At 45.5% G+C, this 16873-nt stretch overlaps 1 protein-coding gene and 1 pseudogene across 2 annotated transcripts in view; both read right to left on the reverse strand.

Annotated features, from left to right (window-relative positions):
- Window positions 1-16873, reverse strand: part of dlgap1a (discs, large (Drosophila) homolog-associated protein 1a) — a 1321170-nt gene that overhangs the window by 903364 nt on the left and 400933 nt on the right. The gene's annotated exons all lie outside the window — the stretch shown is intronic.
- LOC140386098 (U2 spliceosomal RNA) lies at window positions 14039-14247 on the reverse strand (annotated as a pseudogene).

Genomic DNA, 16873 nt, shown 5'->3' on the forward strand with positions numbered 1-16873 from the left:
GTGACAGAGAGCCAGTCTGGTCAAGCCAGTCAGAGGTTATCAGTTTAGATTAATAGAGTGTGAACCCACAGCAGATTACGTACAGCAATCAGCAGGTTCAATAAAACAGTGTTGGACCATCTCCTGTGTCGGAAGCCTGTTTCTCGTCTTACTGCATCCAGTTACAGTCAGTGTTAAACCAACTCATATAACACATCACTAGGACCAGGGTTCAAATCCCCCTACGGCAGGTGATGAAATTTGAATTCAATAAAATCTGGAATTAAAAGTCCAATGATGACCATAAAACAATTGTCATAAAAACATCGGGTTCACTAATGCTCTTTAGGGAAGGAAATCTGCCATCCTTGGTCTGGGCCTACATGTGACTCCACATCCACAGCAATATGGTTGACTCTTAAGTGTACTCAGGAGTTAACCCTTAGCACCTTCAGCTCCCTACAGGCTGAGTGCAACTTTAATTCTCAGGGCTGTCAGCTGGTGGCGCAGGATCAACCAGCAAGGGGGTTGCATATCTCCAGGGTCCCCAATGCCTGCAAACAAGGTGCGTCAGCCTTTCACCCACCCCCACCCACCCCCCGCCAAGGCGAACCTCACTGTCCAGATGTACACCGCCAGTTGCAATGAGTGAACATTTTTCCCTCCGAAAAGGTTTCCCAGTGGGCTGAAGTGTGTGAGAGGGATACCCAGACTGATGGGTAGCTCCAAATCAATGTGATTGAGGGCAGATGCAAAGGACAGCTCTGTAGTAGAAATGGGAGGGCACTTGAGCTGTGAGCGTGCGATCGCTGCAGGCAATATTCCTGGACTGGCCGTTCCCAGGTCAGGATGATCAATGGATCGGGGGTTGTTAATGATCTGTAGCTGGAATGTCAGCCTCTCTCTCTTTCTCTGTCCAGTTCTTCACAGGATACATCCTAATCACTGCATTGGAGGAGGAGGAGAAACTTCAGCAATGTGCAGCGACACTAATGATGGAGTCTCCAGACCAACACCAGGAGGCTTCAAGTCAGGATCAGCAGCCAGAGGCCGGAAGGAATGTAAAGGCGATGGAAACACTCCAAAGTATACTGCACATGGTTCTCCTTCATGGAGCTTTCCAATAAGAGGCTCTGGCTCACGAAGGAGATGGTGTGTCACCTTTGTCATTTCCTCATTGACTTGACGCCACGTGATGCTGGAGGACACTCAATACCTGTGGCCACCTTGAATTTCTTTGCCTCTGGATCATTCCAGGGCTCCACCAGGGACCTGAGTGGCATTTTGCAGGCATCCGTCCATAAGTGTATCCCTGAGTTCATGGATGCGCTGTAAGCAAGGGCCAGTGACTACATTCATTTCGACCAGACCAAACAGGGTGAGAGATTTAGGGGGCTCGGACAGATTGCGGGTTTGCCACAGGTGCAGGAGGCAATTTATGTGGTCCTCCGCATCCCAGGGCACCAGGGAGTCCCCTCCATCACAGGAAGGGGTTCCACTCCCTAAATGTGCAGCTGGTCTGCAACTGCAAGGTGCGAAGAATGCACGTATGTGCCCACTTCCCAGGGAATGTACGTGACAACTTTCTATTTGGCCAGTCCCAGATCCCTGGACTTTTCGAGGGACACCCCAGGCTACAGGGATGGCTTCTCGATGACAAGGACTATCCCACAGGTCGTAGCTGATGACACCAGTGCGGAGGCCACAGAACACTGCAGAGAACCAATACAGCGAGGCACACAATGCTACTCGATCACTGATGGAACGGTGCATCGGGCTTCTGAAGGTGCTTTTGTGCTGCCTAGATAGGTACGGTAGAGCCCTGCATTATGACCCCAAAGAGTGTCCCGCACGGTCCTCCACAACCTTGCTCTGCAACGGGGTGAGTTGCTGGATGAGGACCTGGAGGAGCAGCACGTGTCCTTGGACGAGGAGGAAGAGGTGCAGGGCGCCAAGGAGGCTGCTGAGGAGTTAGAGGCTAGAGGTCAGGTGGGGGCCAGCGTGCACATGGGCAAAAGCGCTAGAGACACTCTCATGGCCTCCTGATTCATTGAGCAGGACTAGTCGAGTGAACAACTGGGTGTCTCCTTAGTGCGTCCTCACCCATATGTGACCAGGGAGTAAAGTGTATGGGGAGGAGGGTGACCACTCACTGTTCAGGGAGATAGATATGGGGAGTTCATGAATGCCTGTTGACCAGTCAATGCAGGAAGGTGATGATGACTCCTAGTGAGGAAAGGCCTGTGAACCTCCTCCAAGATCCTGCTAATGTCTGACTCCTGTCTGTCTGATGCCAGCTCACTGATTCCCTGGCTCATGTCAGAGTGAGGATGAACACATGTATTCTTCCGTCCTTATGCTCTGGAGGGGGATTTGGGGTGAGGGGCTAGGACTCCTCGCATCATGACTGAGTTCAGTCACTGTGAATTAAACAGATGCACTGAGAAGGCTCATCGATTGGAGGGCATGAATGTCCTGTAAGACCAGATGTGACCCGATGGTTAGGAACACCATTCCATTTAGAAGGAACTTCAGTCTGAGAAGCCTTAAAGTGGTGAGATTCAATAATATTTAATGGAGTGACAGATCAAAATTTGACAGGTGACAGTGCTCCAGATCTTATAATGCCTAACTTCACCCGTGCCCACGCTGTGCACCTACAGTTTCTTAACCTTACGTTCCCTCCCAGGATTCCCAGGATGCATATCTGCAGTGAAGGCGGTATATTGGCTACCATGCCCTAATACCTTAGATGCACTTAGCGACGTCCTCAGGAGGGCAAAGATCTAGAGGGCCCTGGCCTGCTTTCGGGTGTCATTGATGTCGTAGTGCCACCCTGCAAATCTCGCTACTTTTTGGCAAATCTGCATATTAGAGCGAGACAGCTAGTCTCACTTTAACTCATAGGGTGATCCCAAAGGATCGGAGGCCCTCAGCTGCATGCCCTTTGGGTAGGGTGGAGCCCTGGCACTGCTGGTGCCACATAGGTGCCACCCTGGCAGTGCCAACTGGGTGCCAGCCTGACACTGCCAAGGTGGCCACTGGGAGGTAAGTCAACCTTTAAAAGCACTTGTCTTTGCAGGGGCAGGCCAGTCGATTTCGGCGTCAGAACAGCTGGTGAGTCAGTTTCAGCGGGAGCATTGCGGAAGTGGTTGCTGGGAGGTAAGTCTGTCCTTTAAAAGCACTTGTCTTTGCAGGGGCAGGCCAGTCGATTTCGGCGTGAGAACAGCTGGTGAGTCAGTTTCAGCGGGAGCATTGCGGAAGTGGCCACTGGGAGGTAAGTCAACCTTTAAAAGCACTTGTCTTTGCAGGGGCAGGCCAGTCGATTTCGACGTGAGAACAGCTGGTGAGTCAGTTTCAGCGGGAGCATTGCGGAAGGGGTTGCTGGGAGGTAAGTCTGTCCTTTAAAAGCACTTGTCTTTGCAGGGGCAGGCCAGTCGATTTCGGCGTGAGAACAGCTGGTGAGTCAGTTTCAGCGGGAGCATTGCGGAAGTGGCTGCTGGGAGGTAAGTCAACCTTTAAAAGCACTTGTCTTTGCAGGGGCAGGCCAGTCGATTTCGGCGTGAGAACAGCTGGTGAGTCAGTTTCAGCGGGAGCATTGCGGAAGGGGTTGCTGGGAGGTAAGTCTGTCCTTTAAAAGCACTTGTCTTTGCAGGGGCAGGCCAGTCGATTTCGGCGGGAGTGGAGCTGGCTGGTTAGTCAATTTCAGCAGGAGCTGAGAATTTTTCTTTTTTTTAAATTAGTTTTTTAGGCGGGAACAGGAAGTCGACCCGCGGACGTCTGGGAAGACCCTCACCAATAAATTCTGGTGGAGAGGAAACCCGAGACACTACACGTGTAGTGTCTCCCACCCGCCCTCCTCCTCTAACCTAATAATAAAACCCATTGGTCTGAGGTAAGTACCATATTTTATTATATTATTATTATTTTTTATAAACATTTAATTTAGTTGTTAGCCAGATCTTGGTAGAAAGTTAGAGGAATGGCAGGGAAGGGAGTGCAATGTTCCTCCTGCAGGATGTTTGAGGTGAGGGATGCAGTTAGTGTCCCTGCTGATTTTACCTGCAGGAAGTGCTGCCATCTCCAGCTCCTCCAAGACCGAGTTAGGGAACTGGAGCTGGAGTTGGAAGAACTTCGGATCATTCGGGAGGCAGAAGGGGTCATAGATAGCAGCTTCAGGGAATTAGTTACACCAAAGATTGGAGATAGGTGGGTAACTGTAAGAGGGACTGGGAAAAAGCAGTCAGTGCAGGGATCCCCTGCGGTCGTTCCCCTGGGAAACAAGTATACCGCTTTGGATACTTGTGGGGGGGGGGACTTACCAGGGGTAAGCCATGGGGTACGGGCCTCTGGCACGGAGTCTGTCCCTGTTGCTCAGAAGGGAAGGGGGGAGAGGAGCAGAGCATTATTAATTGGGGACTCTATAGTCAGGGGCACAGATAGGAGATTTTGTGGGAGCGTGATAGACTCACGTTTGGTATGTTGCCTCCCAGGTGCAAGGGTACGTGATGTCTCGGATCGTGTTTTCCGGGTCCTTAGTGGGGAGGGGGAGCAGCCCCAAGTCGTGGTCCACATTAGCACTAACGACATAGGTAGGAAAGGGGACAAGGATGTCAGGCAGGCTTTCAGGGAGCTAGGATGGAAGCTCAGAACTAGAACAAACAGAGTTGTTATCTCTGGGTTGTTGCCCGTGCCACGTGATAGTGAGATGAGGAATAGGGAGAGAGAGCATTTAAACACGTGGCTACAGGGATGGTGCAGGCGGGAGGGATTCAGATTTCTGGATAACTGGGGCTCTTTCTGGGGAAGGTGGGACCTCTACAGACAGGATGGTCTACATCTGAACCTGAGGGGCACAAATATCCTGGGGGGGAGATTTGTTAGTGCTCTTTGGGGGGATTTAAACTAATGCAGCAGGGGCATGGGAACCTGGATTGTAGTTTTAGGGTAAGGGAGAATGAGAGCATAGAGGTCAGGAGCACAGATTTGACGTCGGAGGAGGGGGCCAGTGTTCAGGTAGGTGGTTTGAAGTGTGTCTACTTCAATGCCAGGAGTATACGAAACAAGGTAGGGGAACTGGCAGCATGGGTTGGTACCTGGGACTTCGATGTTGTGGCCATTTCGGAGACATGGATAGAGCAGGGACAGGAATGGATGTTGTAGGTTCCAGGGTTTAGGTGTTTTAGTAAGCTCAGAGAAGGAGGCAAAAGAGGGGGAGGTGTGGCGCTGCTAGTCAAGAGCAGTATTACGGTGGCGGAGAGGATGCTAGATGGGGACTCTTCTTCCGAGGTAGTATGGGCTGAAGTTAGAAACAGGAAAGGAGAGGTCACCCTGTTGGGAGTTTTTTATAGGCCTCCTAATAGTTCTAGGGATGTAGAGGAAAGGATGGCGAAGATGATTCTGGATATGAGCGAAAGTAACAGGGTAGTTATTATGGGAGACTTTAACTTTCCAAATATTGACTGGAAAAGATATAGTTCGAGTACAATAGATGGGTCGTTTTTTGTACAGTGTGTGCAGGAGGGTTTCCTGAAACAATATGTTGACAGGCCAACAAGAGGCGAGGCCACGTTGGATTTGGTTTTGGGTAATGAACCAGGCCAGGTGTTGGATTTGGAGGTAAGAGAGCACTTTGGGGACAGTGACCACAATTCGGTGACGTTTACGTTAATGATGGAAAGGGATAAGTATACACCGCAGGGCAAGAGTTATAGCTGGGGGAAGGGCAATTATGATGCCATTAGACGTGACTTGGGGGGGATAAGGTGGAGAAGTAGGCTGCAAGTGTTGGGCACACTGGATAAGTGGGGCTTGTTCAAGGATCAGCTACTGCATGTTCTTGATAAGTATGTACCGGTCAGACAGGGAGGAAGGCGTCGAGCGAGGGAACCGTGGTTTACCAAGGAAGTGGAATCTCTTGTTAAGAGGAAGAAGGAGGCCTATGTGAAGATGAAGTGTGAAGTTTCGGTTGGGGCGATGGATAGTTACAAGGTAACAAGGAAGGATCTAAAGAGAGAGCTAAGACGAGCAAGGAGGGGACATGAGAAGTATTTGGCAGGAAGGATCAAGGAAAACCCAAAAGCTTTCTATAGGTATCTCAGGAATAAGCGAATGACTAGGGAAAGAGTAGGACCAGTCAAGGACAGGGATGGGAAATTGTGTGTGGAGTCTGAAGAGATGGGCGAGATACTAAATGAATATTTTTCGTCAGTATTCACTCAGGAAAAAGATAATGTTGTGGAGGAGAATGCAGAGCCCCAGGCTAATAGAATAGATGGCATTGAGGTACGTAGGGAAGAGGTGTTGGCAATTCTGGACAGGCTGAAAATAGATAAGACCCCGGGACCTGATGGGATTTATCCTAGGATTCTCTGGGAGGCCAGGGAAGAGATTGCTGGACCTTTGGCTTTGATTTTTATGTCATCATTGGCTACAGGAATAGTGCCAGAGGACTGGAGGACAGCAAATGTGGTCCCTTTGTTCAAAAAGGGGAGCAGAGACAACCCCGGCAACTATAGACCGGTGAGCCTCACGTCTGTAGTGGGTAAAGTCTTGGAGGGGATTATAAGAGACAAGATTTACAATCATCCAGATAGGAATAATATGATCAGGGATAGTCAGCATGGCTTTGTGAAGGGTAGGTCTTGCCTCACAAACCTTATTGAGTTCTTTGAGAAGGTGACTGAACAGGTAGACGAGGGTAGAGCAGTTGATGTGGTGTATATGGATTTCAGCAAAGCGTTTGATAAGGTTCCCCACGGTAGGCTATTGCAAAAAATACGGAGGCTGGGGATTGAGGGTGATTTAGAGATGTGGATCAGAAATTGGCTAGCTGAAAGAAGACAGAGGGTGGTGGTTGATGGGAAATGTTCAGAATGGAGTACAGTCACAAGTGGAGTACCACAAGAATCTGTTCTGGGGCCGTTGCTGTTTGTCATTTTTATCAATGACCTAGAGGAAGGCGCAGAAGGGTGGGTGAGTAAATTTGCAGACGATACTAAAGTCGGTGGTGTTGTCGATAGTGTGGAAGGATGTAGCAGGTTACAGAGGGATATAGATAAGCTGCAGAGCTGGGCTGAGAGGTGGCAAATGGAGTTTAATGTAGAGAAGTGTGAGGTGATTCACTTTGGAAGGAATAACAGGAATGCGGAATATTTGGCTAATGGTAAAGTTCTTGAAAGTGTGGATGAGCAGAGGGATCTAGGTGTCCATGTACATAGATCCCTGAAAGTTGCCACCCAGGTTGATAGGGTTGTGAAGAAGGCCTATGGAGTGTTGGCGTTTATTGGTAGAGGGATTGAGTTCCGGAGTCGGGAGGTCATGTTGCAGCTGCACAGAACTCTGGTACGGCCGCATTTGGAGTATTGCGTACAGTTCTGGTCACCGCATTATAGGAAGGACGTGGAGGCTTTGGAGCGGGTGCAGAGGAGATTTACCAGGATGTTGCCTGGTATGGAGGGAAAATCTTATGAGGAAAGGCTGATGGACTTGAGGTTGTTTTCGTTAGAGAGAAGAAGGTTAAGAGGAGACTTAATAGAGGCATACAAAATGATCAGGGGGTTGGATAGGGTGGACAGTGAGAGCCTTCTCCCGCGGATGGATATGGCTGGCACGAGGGGACATAACTTTAAACTGAGGGGTAATAGATATAGGACAGAGGTCAGAGGTAGGTTCTTTACGCAAAGAGTAGTGAGGCCGTGGAATGCCCTACCTGCTACAGTAGTGAACTCGCCAACATTGAGGGCATTTAAAAGTTTATTGGATAAACATATGGATGATAATGGCATAGTGTAGGTTAGATGGCTTTTGTTTCGGTGCAACATCGTGGGCCGAAGGGCCTGTACTGCGCTGTATTGTTCTATGTTCTATGGCACTGCCAGTTGGCATGGGCACTTTGATCCAATGTCCATGGTCTCAGTTAAAGGAATGATCAGGCATAGCTATTTCTGCAGAATTTATTATAATACATACTTCTCCAAGGTCATCTCTTCAATGCTTTCTTTCCAGTCTCTCCTCATAACTCAAGTAGCTATCATTAACTCTTCTCTGCATTGCTTGGTTATCAGAACTGGATGAAATTTGATCACAAACGTCCTCTGGCTGGTATTTTACAGCTTTGGTCATGTATATCAACAACAGCTTGCATTTATGTAGTGCCTTTAATGTAGCAATTCATCCTAAGATGCGCTACAGGTGTGATGATCAAATAAAATCTAACATCGAAACACATAAGCTATTTGGATAGATGATCAGAAAATTGGTCAAAGAGGTAGATTTAAAAAAAACACCTTAGAAGAAGAGAGAGTGTTTAGGAAGAGATTTCCAGAGGGGCCTAATCTGCTGAAGGTATGGCTGGAGTGCTTAAAATTGAGGATACACAAGAAGCCAGGGTTGGAGGAATGCAGTGATCGTGGGGAGTTGAACGAGTGGAGGAAGTCACAAAGACAGGAAGAGATGAGGCCATGGAGGGATTTGGAAACCAGGATGAGAATTTTAAAATGGGGGCCTTGCCAGCCTAAGAGCCAATATAGCCAATATGTTGAATTGGCTGAACATGTTCAGCGTCAAAACTGTTAAGACTCCTCGGTCTCTTTCAACTTCAACACCATAATACTGCTTTCATCTGTTCATTGATATTAATCATGAGTAACATCAGCAGTTAATAAAACAGGATATAGTACACCAGCTTCACAAAGTACAACCTCCAGCTTCGACAAAATGTTTTATTTATTCATTTATGGGACTTGGGCGTTGCAGGCCAGCATTTATTGCCCTTCCCTAATTGCCCTTCAAGGGGCAGTTAAGAGTCAACCACATTACTGTGGGTCTGGAGTCACATGTAGGCCAGACCAGGTGAAGACGGCAGATTTCCTTCCCTAAAAGACCATATTCGTTCATTTGAAAAAACGTCGAAGCATATAATGAAAGAATGCACAGCTTTTGAACTTTACCTTCAGTCAATAACTCATTTTGATTCTTGATCGCAACCTGAGGCCTGGATTTTTCCACTCCATCGTGACAGGACGATGTGGCGGGCCAGCCAAAAGTCCACTGACTTTTGGCGGGGCCGGAAGATTAGGCCTACAGTCTCTGGGCAAATGAAAAGTCTATTAGTCTAACTAAGTGCTTAACTATTTAAACAGTTTGCCAACATTGGGATATTAAAACATCACATTGATAATCATAAGGCATCTTCTAATTTAAGTTCTATCTTTCTGAATGAAGAAGGACTGTTTTATATATTGTAATCCATTATATTCTGCACCTGTCATCATTTTTAATCCAAAATTGAAAATGGCGTGATGAGAAAAGAGAAGTCTCTTGTCATGATATTCAAACACACACATCATGATAGGCACACCAACAGACAAATCAGAACACACAACACCACAACCAATCACAGAAAGATATAAAAGCACAAACACGACACCTGGTGGTCAGTATTAGCTGGAGACAAGGACAAGGACAGACCTGCTACACGACACACTCAGGGAGACAGCACGTGCAGAGTATCCAGAACGAACTGTATACAAGAGTTAAAATAAAATAGAGTTGTACCACATACAACTGTGTTGGCTCATCTGTGCACCAGAGCACCCAACACCACATCTCTGTCATGAAATACGTTCAAGATTTTGGATGCAAATGAGGTGCTTTGATGTGAAGAGACATATACACTATTTGTACCAAAGGAAGATGCTGAATGAACACAACACAATAGCTAAAATAGCATTCTGTCCAGTGAAAGGGAAGGCTTAATAAATTATATCAGTAAAGTACATTGCTAGATGGACAGTAAGGCTTTCAATTGATATACGCACCCTTTGAACCGACAAGCAAGTCAAGCATTTCAGTGTGACAAAATAACAGCAGACAATCTGTCAACAAAAGATTTTGCAGGTCTTTGTGAAATATTTTCAGCATCAGGAGATCTTTCATTTTTCCAAACAACTTGATAATCAATGAAATTCCATTAAAATCCATGAAGTAAATATTGCAAAAGTCTTTAATTAAAAAAAAAGAGTTGCAGTCGCCATAACGTCAAACCCAGAAACCCACCAAATGTTGGCTGGTGGAACAAAACAAAAATAATCGGTATTATCTAATGACATATTGTTATTTATAACCCATTTTGTAAGATTATTAGGCTACTAACGAGAATACTAATTGTTAAAAAACTGCTATCAGAAACAAACATCTATCTTGCTAAGGAACTTCTCTCGGTAACATAGTAAATATGGGAGAATAGAGAAGAAGGGCAAGTATAGAAAAATGTCAAGGTGGAGGGACCATGGGAAATTATTTCAAGTTATAAAATGAGCTTACTTGTTGGAGCTATAAGCTAAGATCTTGAGACAGTGAGAATTGCTTATGCATGTAAATCGCATAAGCAGGGCAGGTATAATAATAATAGCTTATTGTCACAAGTAGGCTTCAATGAAATTACTGTGAAAAGCCCCTAGTCCCCACATTCCGGCGCCTGTTTGGGGAGGCCGGTTCGGGAATTGAACCTGCGCTGCTGGCATTGTTCGGCATTGCAAGCCAGCTATTTAGCCCACTGTGCTAAACCAGCCCAGGATTAGGACTTTCAAAGGGACAACAGGAGGGACTGAGTTCTGAAAGTGCTCATTGCTGACCAATGATCCCATAAGCTCCTTCGAGAATTTGTTAATGGGCCGGCGCAGAGCAGAATTTTGGAAAGCTTTACGAGTCCGAACGGTAACCCCCAGGATGATCACAGTGGAGGATTCAGGTGATAGTAATGCCATTCAATCTTGGTTAGATTCTCTCTTGTTGGAAATATCATTGCCTGGCACTTTTGTGGCACAAATGTTACTTGCCACTTATCATCCAAGCCTGTATAATGCCCAGGATATGAGCTGACTCACTATCTGAAGAGCCGGAAATAGTGCTAAACATTATACAATCATCAGTGAACATCCCAATTCCGTCTTTGTTACAATCCCAATTGATGCTTTAACTGGACAGTAAGATTCTAGAATGGAACCCTGGCTCAAAAGACGATGGGCTGAATTCTCCGATTGCCGACGTCGAAATCGCTTCTGGTGATCGGCCGAAGAATCAATTTTTACACCGGAGTCAGGGGTGGTGCCGTTTTTCCGATGCTCTGCCCCCACAAAAATGGCATACTCGAGGAGCACGCCACACGCCGTCGGGACGGCCTCAGCACATCACCTGAGGCCCTCCCCCAACGCTCCGCCCCCGATGGGCCGAGTCCCCGACGGCATGGGGCGCATGTGCTCTCACTTTTCAGGGACCTCGCATTGAGGGGTGCGCCGTTCTGCTGGCAGGGTGGGGCTTCAGCGGGGGATTCGGGGACTCGTGGGGGTTGGTCCAGGGGTGGCGAGGGAGGTTACAGGGGGGCAGTTTTTGGCAGGCCGGGTCCGCGTGATGCCGGCGCCTTGTTTTATGGTGCGGCTGCCACAGGCCGCCGCCGTGCACATGCACGGCCAGGGACCCGGCCATCCTGCGTCTATATCGGCAAGTAAAGACGGGGGCTTTATGTGGCGCGGCTGCTAGCCCCCTGCCAGGTTGAGCATCGGTCCGGGTGCAGCCCTGGCCTTTTGGTCGTAAAACCAGACGTACCCTGTGGACATAGCCGCAGAATCCATCCCTAAGTGCTGACACCAGCGTAGTAGACTTTCATGAAAGGAAACTCGGCGCCAACCCATCACCGATTCCGGAACCCGTGAGGGGCAAGCACGGGCGGCGAGTGAAAGTCCCGCGGATCGCACCGAAAATGGCCGCAGAACAGCTAGGTTCCGGCTGGCGACCTGCACCGGTCATGTCGTACAACATAGCACCAGCCATGCGCGAACCCAACCCGCCAACCACGACCCCGCAGCGCACCCGCTGGCCACCCCTACCAGTTTAGCAGAAGCCCCCGGCCAGCGGCGTGAAAGCCGGCCGAGTGTGGTGGCGCTCAACACTGTCCGCAGCTGGCACACCAGGTTCCAGGATAGTCGGTACCACACGTGTCCCGCGCAGTCGGGAAATTGGCCCATCGGGTTGGAGCAAAGTAGGTGGGCCGGCCGATGATGTGCCAACGGGGCTGAAACGGCGCGCGACGCACGTCATGATGATGCCATTTTGGAGGGGATGGAGCTTGGCGGACCGGCGTGGTAATCCACTCTCCACCCGATCGGAGATCATGATTTTGGCATTGGGCTACGGCGAATCCTGCCCAATAACTTATATTTTTTCCATAAAACATGGAGGAACAGAGTCACAGGACCTCTAATTAATTTTAACAACAAGAATTTTTTTTAGTAAGCCTGATCTTAACAATTACACACCGGGTTTAGGATTAACATCGATTACAAAGTACATCTTTATCTACACTGGTCTTATTAACACAAAGTCTCTTTTAAGCACACAAGATGACTAGGCAAATACACTCTCCACTCTGAACCCCAAGTGAAGGTTTGTGGATGTTTTCCCAGAACCCCCCTTCAGATGATTGACACATGAGAGTTTCCAAACATCACTCCCAAAAACACACTTCAAAATCTTCTCTCATAAGTATTCTTTGCCTTACCAGTTTGCATTCCAAATTCCAGACCAGGTTTTCTAAAGGACATCTTGAAACAAAGCTTTGATGCCACTTATAAAAATGAATCCAGTCCAGGATTTTATACCAACCGTGTTCGGATTTTTTTTTTGTCCTGACTACTTTGCATACTGCTCACAATTGTTTTAACTGTTGATTCCCAGACTGTATTTAAATGACATCAAATATTTAATCTATCTTTGAAGTCTGCTGTCCCATTTTAAATCTAGTTACTGCAATTGTCTCTTTAACTCAGAATCCTTTGTTTACTTTTCCTTGAATTCTTCTGAACAATACCTTGGGCCCTGATCTCTTAATTCCAGTCATCTCAAACATTCTTTCTGTCCCAATTCCCTTGACCTGTCCAGTTTCTCCTGGCACATTTGAGAACCATTCACTCCCCAGTGTCCTTTTTAAAATTTGTGCATGGGATGTGGGCATTTATTGCCCAACCCGAGGGCATTTAAGAATCAGCCACATTGCTTGGATCTGGAGTCACATATAGGCCGGGATGACAGATTTCCTTCCCGAAAGGACATTAGTGAACCAAATTGGTTTTTACAACAATGACAATGGTTTCATCATCAGACTCTTTGTTCCAGATTTTTATTGAATTCAAATTTATTACCTGCCATGGTGGGATTCAAACCCTGTGTTTAGATTACTAATCCAGTGACAATGCTACTACACCATTGCCTCCCCTGTCTCCAACTGCAATCAAATTAGCTAACCTAAAACTTATAAACTTCTCGAATTTACAGTTGCTAAACAACATCCACATGCTTATGCCTTTTATTCATTCTTCATGTCAAAGCCCTCTCTAAGCACGATAGAAACATAGTTAGAACTTAACCAACCCGCACACATACAAACATTTTTTTCCAACATGAATCGAACTAAAGGTTTTACCCTTCTAGTCACAAAAATATTAAATTAAACCCACTTAAAACTAATATTTACCAATACAAATCCCTTAAAATTACCTTTATTTTCCTAACAGCTCGATGATGGAAGGAAGGTCATTGATGAAATAGTTAAAGCTTGTTGCGCCTAGATCATTATATTGTGGAAATCCTGCTGCAATATGCTGGACTGGAATGTTGAGTTCCATCAGCCCCAACCATCTTATTTTGTGCCATGTATGACTCCAATATATATTAAAAGGAATGCCACAAAGCAACTCTTCCAATCCAAAGACACAAACGTCTACCATAACTCTCTGTTTTTTATTCCTTGATCAATTTTTATCCATCCTGTTACTGCTTCTTTGAACCCATGGGCTTCAATTTTGTGAGCAAATCTAATAGATGGAACTTGATGAGACACCTTTGAAACTTCATATACACAATATCAACTGCCCTCATCCACCCTCATTGCTATCTCATTAAAAAAATCAATCACGTTCGCTAACGTGACCTGCCCTGAACAAATCCACATTGGTTTTCCTTTATTAACCCTTGCCAATCTGTTGTTAAATGTCTCCTGGATTATCATTACTTTAAAAAATCTTTATCAGAGTTACAAAGTCAGGGCTCAGAGTGTGGACAGGGGCAAACCCCTAATCCAGCTCCTCGCCTGCTCCAAAAACCAATTCAAATTCAAATTGAATCCAATTCATGGTCCCCACAAGAGAGACATACCAGATCTGAGCCAAAAGACTACTACACTTGATCTTAGCCAAAAGGCCGAGAAGCGATCAATTATCGTTACTAAATTCTTCCCTCCTCTGGCCTGTAATCATTAGGTTTATCCTTCACTTTTATGAACAAGAATGCAATATTTGCAATCCATTGACACCACCTCTTTATCTACGGCAATTTAGAAGATTGTGACCAGCACCTCTACAATTTCCACCGTTATTCCCTCAGCAGCCTGGATAAGGATTGGGATGAATGACAACCGAGGACGGGTAAGTGAGGTGGTGATAAAGTGCACAGACAGTGAAGACTAAGTGTTGCTGAAAGTTGAGGAGTGTGAGGAGTGCTGTGATGGAGAATGCTCAGCAAGACTGAGTGAACGGGATGGGATGCATTCTTTAACTGCAGGATAAAAATGTATCAGATCATTAAGCTGTTTTCTTCATGTATACAATGATTTAACCTTTCCTTCTCCTTCTCTTCACTGCCCCTGACTGTAAGTCCAATGTGACGTCATTCAGTCTGACTGTTGCCCTTGCTCTATGTGCCATCCATCCCAAAACGCCTCCAATTTTCATTTGTGAACTATCCGTAACTGCTAAAACAGCTCCTTCACCACTGATGTACTTTGGCAGCACTTTCTAAAGCTGCAACTTCCATTGTCCGTTAGGACAAGAGCAGTAGGTACAAGGAAACACCTTCAATTCATAGATCCCCCTATCACCCACATGTCTCAAATCATCCTAGCCAGGAAATATATCACTGTCCCTTTATTACCACTGGATCAAAATTCTGGAACTCTACCACATGAACAGCAGAGGTTCAGGAAAAGGGACACCATCATCTTCTCAGGGCGTCAATGAGTTGGCAATCCGAGAATCAATTTGAAAGGGTTTCATAGTCACAAAATCTCACCTGGTTGTAGATTTGACATCGATCTGTGACTTTATGATTACCTATTTGATTTGGATTAGTTAAAGGTGAATAGAGAATAGTTAAATTTCAATGCTGACATCGTGCTGTGCTTTCTTTCTGTAAAGGACATTTTGTATTCTTCTCATGCTAGAATTACTGCACAGAAATCCATAAAGCTAGACGATTCATATTAATTTGCATAACTCACTGGATAAATTTAAATAATGTCACATGTCTACCATGTAAATTTGTTGCAGATGATTTATGCTTCCAGATCACATGTTTGTTTGTTTTCTCAGGAGAGTTCAACAAAACAAAGATGAATTGAAAGTTTGGTTTATGTTTCACTAGGACTTATGGAACAATATTTCCTTTCGAATTAGTGTTCTCCGTATCCAAGTACTATAGGCGTTTGATATATTACAGTGGTAACACAAATGTTTGACAATGTTGTGTGTGAACTGTTGAATGCAGTTTCAGCAGCTCATTGTAATGCTACTTCGCTGTCCACTGAATGGGAAGGGTTCATTTTCAACTTGAGCTATTAGTAGTGTTTATGTATGTCTGTATCAGTGAACATTGAAAAAGTCTTACAAACAAAACTGAAAATAAACATTACTGTATAGCCAACACAAACTTTAACTAGATAGATTCAACCTGGGGATCTAATTTTCTATTCAACTAAGCAAACACCTGTAAATCTTGTCCATCTTGTAAAGTCACAGATATTCTTGTTTCACTGCAGTGTCACTCGAGCGAATTAACTCAACAAATCACTCTAATCACATTTAGCTACTGTCAGGTTACTTTCCAAGCTAAATTCATTTGATTAATTATTTGCGGCTAGTTCACTGCAGATCACGTTTTGTGCAGGGAAGTTGCTTCCTGGCATCAGTTATCTCCCCCACTACCATTCCCAGCTTGCTACCTTACGCCCTTCTCCACAAAGATGCAGTTGCCCACCCACAATACAAGTATACCCCTGGCACCGGAATTGAGGAAGGACTCAGAGGCTCATGCATGCGGATGTTCTCTTCCACACGAACAGTGCCCCTAGAGGTTTTCGCCATGAACTTCTGGTCCAAAGCCATTTCAGAATAGGCAAAAATGCCATGTGACCCAGCAAGCAGGTCAAGTTTCCAGTGATCAAGCCCACCCATCCCTCAGCTCCATCATTCTCCAGAATATATTCAAATGTTTAGCTCATTTGTATATTCTTCTTCAATGTAATTTCCTGGTAAATATTTTTCAGAGTTTTTTATCTGTTTAGTGAAAAGATTCTGTTTGATTTGACTATTACTTGCTAATTTCTCATTTCTAATTTTGTCTCCAGGTGTTTCAATCCCTCAACGTGCCAAATAATTTGGATCCATTTTGTTAAAACTCTTCATTAAGCTCACCTCAAAGATACCTATTTTCCAAATAAACAAGCTCAGATCATTTAATATCACTTATTGTTCCTAAATTATTCTGTTAAATAGAAGAAATTACATTTAGAATGTCTTTTCAAACTCAAATAATGGTGCACGTCTTTTAGAATTTTAATTTCTCTTGAATTTTATCTTGGATAATTACAAATCAAAATGATTAGTTGTTAAATATTTAGAATACATTGCAAAATACACAGATTAAACAATGCAACATTTCAAGTGTTGTATTTACCAGAGACAAGACCTTGAACATCATTTGGCATTTGTTCTCAGAAAATTTTGAAAAGTTCATGCTGTGGCTTGGTTTGATAGACCAATCCTCACGGCAGTTAAACAATGTT

Source organism: Scyliorhinus torazame, chromosome 11 (genome assembly GCF_047496885.1).
Source record: "Scyliorhinus torazame isolate Kashiwa2021f chromosome 11, sScyTor2.1, whole genome shotgun sequence".
NCBI classification, from domain to species: domain Eukaryota; kingdom Metazoa; phylum Chordata; class Chondrichthyes; order Carcharhiniformes; family Scyliorhinidae; genus Scyliorhinus; species Scyliorhinus torazame.